Source organism: Lygodium microphyllum, chromosome 13 (assembly GCF_053477565.2).
Source record: "Lygodium microphyllum isolate KBCC chromosome 13, Lygodium_microphyllum_v1.1.10, whole genome shotgun sequence".
Classification (NCBI taxonomy): Eukaryota; Viridiplantae; Streptophyta; class Polypodiopsida; order Schizaeales; family Lygodiaceae; genus Lygodium; species Lygodium microphyllum.
The window spans coordinates 62721506-62725304 of NC_141147.1; positions in this window are offsets into that span (position 1 = coordinate 62721506).

A 3799-nucleotide genomic window follows, 5' to 3' on the forward strand; every position below is an offset into this window, starting at 1 on the left:
CTGGTAGACCTGCGCAAAGTAGGTTCACTCCCAGGTGCTCTCAAAACATCCCTGGTCTTCCTTACTCCAGGTGTAACAATAGAAGGAATACCCAACTCATCATCAATGCTCTGTTCTGAGCCACTGGATTCACCATCCACATAAGAGTGACCTGCATTCACATCAAACATGGGCTGATCAACCTTCTCTTTTCCTTTTCGTGATACCTGCATACCACTATCTACATTGCTTTGAGAAGATTCTCCTGATCTCAATCTGCCTGTCCATGGCGAAGAATGTGAACCACTGCTAGAGGATGCTCCAGGTCCACTAATATTTTGTGACTGCTGCTGTGAATTCTGTGCAGCATTACCATTTTGTGCATCTATATCATCAATCACATTTACTGGTTTATACCAGCTACTCATCTCATCAAAAACAACATCTCTGCTCACTGTAAACTTACGAGTAGAAGGGTTATAGCATCTATACCCTTTTTGCTGCAGAGAGTAACCAATAAAGATGCACTTCTCAGCTTTTGGATCCAACTTGGATCTCAGCTCATCTGGCACATGTACATAGGCAATGCAACCAAAAATTTTCAAATGAGAAATATCTGGTTTCCTACCAGTATACCTCTCCTCTGGAATCATTCCATGTATTGCTGCAGTGGGAGTCCTGTTCATTATGTAGACTGTTGTAGCAACTGCTTCAGCCCAATAAAAATCTGGCAAGTCTTTTTCATTGAGCATGGCACGAGATACCTCTCCAATATGCCTGTTTTTCCTTTCTGCAATTCCATTTTGTTGTGGGGTATGACTGCATGAATATTGCTGCTTTATGCCATGCTCCTGCAGGAACCTTGCAAACTCATTTGAGAGGTACTCTCCCCCTCCATCTGACCTTAGGCATTTTACTTGCAGACCTGTTTCTTTTTCAACCATAGCTTTAAAAGTTTTGAAATGCCCAAAAACTTCACTTTTCTTTTTCATAAAATACACCCAAATTTTTCTGCTATAGTCATCAATAAAACTGACAAAATAATGACAGCCTCCAAGAGATGTAGCTTTAGTAGTCCACACATCAGAGTGGATTAATTCCAATGGCTTCTTACTCTCTTGAACATGTCTAGGAAATGGTTTCCTTGCCTGTTTTCCAAACTGACAGGCTTCACATACCTTATGCATTTCTGCAACCTTGAATTTGGGCAATCCTGCAACAATATTTTGGGCCTGCATTGATTTAAGTCGCTGTACATTAACATGACCAATGCGTTTATGCCAGATATCAATATCTGCAACTACACCGGTCCCATGTGCAAACATTGTTGCACTCAATTCAGACATGTCTGCATCCAATGTAAACATTCTGCCCTTCTTCTTTCCTTTTGCTACCAAGCGACCTTTATTTTTCATATCCTCAACAAAGCATCCATGAGGATTAAATCTGACCTGCAAGCCCTGTTCAACCATTTGACCGACAGAAACTAGATTCTTAGTGATATTCGGGACATGAAATACATCGGACAGGTATTTCTTTTTCCCATCCTGCATAGACAAGGGAATTTTTCCAATCTGCACAATAGGATGTGCAGTATCATCACCAGTCTCCACAAATCCTGGTTTTTCCATTTTCCTTGCATCCTCCATCCATTCTGCATGACCTGTCATGTGGTTTGATGCACCTGAGTCAACATACCATACATCATTGCTTTCTTCTGCACTTGTCACAGAATTGTTCATGTGCTGCACCATGAACAAATGTTCATTTCTGTCATCACCCTGTCTGTTAGAAGATGCATAATTCCCTTGTTGCAGTTTTCCATTCATGATGTCATTCTGCTTTTTATAGCAGTCTTTAGCCATATGACCCATTTTACCACAATAGTAGCATTCAACATTACTGTTTGCATTTTGGCCTCTTTGCCATCCACCATGACCTCTTTGGCTCCCCCTGCCTCTAGAGTTACCACGTCCTCCTCCATAGGACTGGTTTTCTTGAGTTTGCTGCATATTCTGATTTCTACCACGGCCTCCAAATCGGCCTCCTCTACCTCTGCCTCTACCTCTTCCAGCATTTGAGTAGAAGACAGCTTCTTTTGAAGTTCCTCCTGAAGAAGATGCACCACCATTTCTCTGTTCCTCAGAAATTAGAAGAGCAATCAACTCCTCAAAATCAGGAAATCTTTCACGAACTGAAATGGATGTCCGAAACTGTGCATAATCCTTTCCTAGACCATTCAAGGTCACAGAAACTAAATCATCATCTTCCACTGGTGACCCAATGGAAGCAAGTGTATCTGCAATCTTCTTTACCTTCATGTGGTAGTCGTTGATGCTCATATTTTCTCTTTGCACATTGTGCAACTCTTGCTTGAGCTGCATTTTCCTGGCTTGCGTATTTGTGCTATACATCTTTGACAGAGTATCCCATGCCTCCTTTGGCGTACTTGCATCCTGAATATGCACAATCATGGAGTCTGAAATGCTGATAGACAACCAATACATAACTTTCCTGGCTCTCTCATGCCATGCTTTGAATGCCTGCATTTGCTGTTGATTGGGAACATCAGGAAGAACTGGTTCTTCTTCATTTCCTGCAACAAATTCCCAATATCCTTTTCCCATAAGGAAATTCGTCATTCTAAACTTCCATGCCTGGAAGTTGTTCTTGTCAAGCTTTTCAGTGACAATCTGTGAAAGAGAATCAGATGCCATTACAAAAGACTGCAAAAAATTCTGTCACTGCAAAACCCACAGCTTCACCCTCACAAGGGAGAATCTGCAAAACTGGCGAAAGTGGTATTTGACCACACAGTCACTTCCTAGTGACGATTTTGCATCAACAGGCAACAGGGATGATTCTGTAACTCCCAATGTCTCTGCGCACAAGCATACAATGCAATTTTTACTGTAACTATTCACTGACCTGTAGAACAGTGGCTGCACAGCATAAAACCGAGCCTTTTCCTGAGTGCGTGCAGAAAACTTCCGTCTGCAAAACAGGCCCCGAAATGGCCTCAAATCAAAAAAACAAGGTCGCCAAGGGCTAAAGCCCTTTCCCGCAGTATATACTGCCCTCTTGCTTCACCGCGAAGGGCGTCTCAACCTGAGACAATGCACTCCTGCAATTTCCGGCTGTGCTACCTGCAAAGATCTGCTCCCAAAACAGGAAATGAAAGCAACACTGCTCCTCTTACCAGACCACCGCGAGCTTGGCTTGCTTTCTTGAGCTCCTTACCACGAACAAGGCTCTGATACCATGTCAAGATTGTGGGAGAGAAGGAAGGAGTCTCGCTTGAAGCTTTCTTGCTTGCACAATGGGGGAAGACACACAAGGGTGGAGGGAGAAAACAGTTTTCCTCTTCTTAGTTGTGTAAGCCAAAAGAACTCAAGTACAAAGAAATAGAAGAACCCTAGATATGGGTCTCAAACCAAACTCAACTAACTAAGGTGGCATACTAACTGAGCCACGAACTAGAGTAGATAAGGATAGCTATCATGTAGCTATTATTCAGGGGCGGTGTACCAACCGCATCTGCAACTGACAAGTCGGTGACATAAATACACAACGGTCACCCTGGCGTATCACGAGTGGAGCTCGATATCTCAACATCCTTATGGTCCTATTCAGTGACAAGATCAACCCCCAGAGCAAAGAGGAGCTAGAGTGCATGCATGCCCTGTTTCAACAATAAAAAGTAAATCTTCGAAAGACACAAGATCATATGAAGCTTTAGCTGATGAGAGAAGAAGGCATATCAAATTCCAAGAGGGAGAATTGGCAGTACTGAAAGTGCATAAGTCCTATTACTCTACTT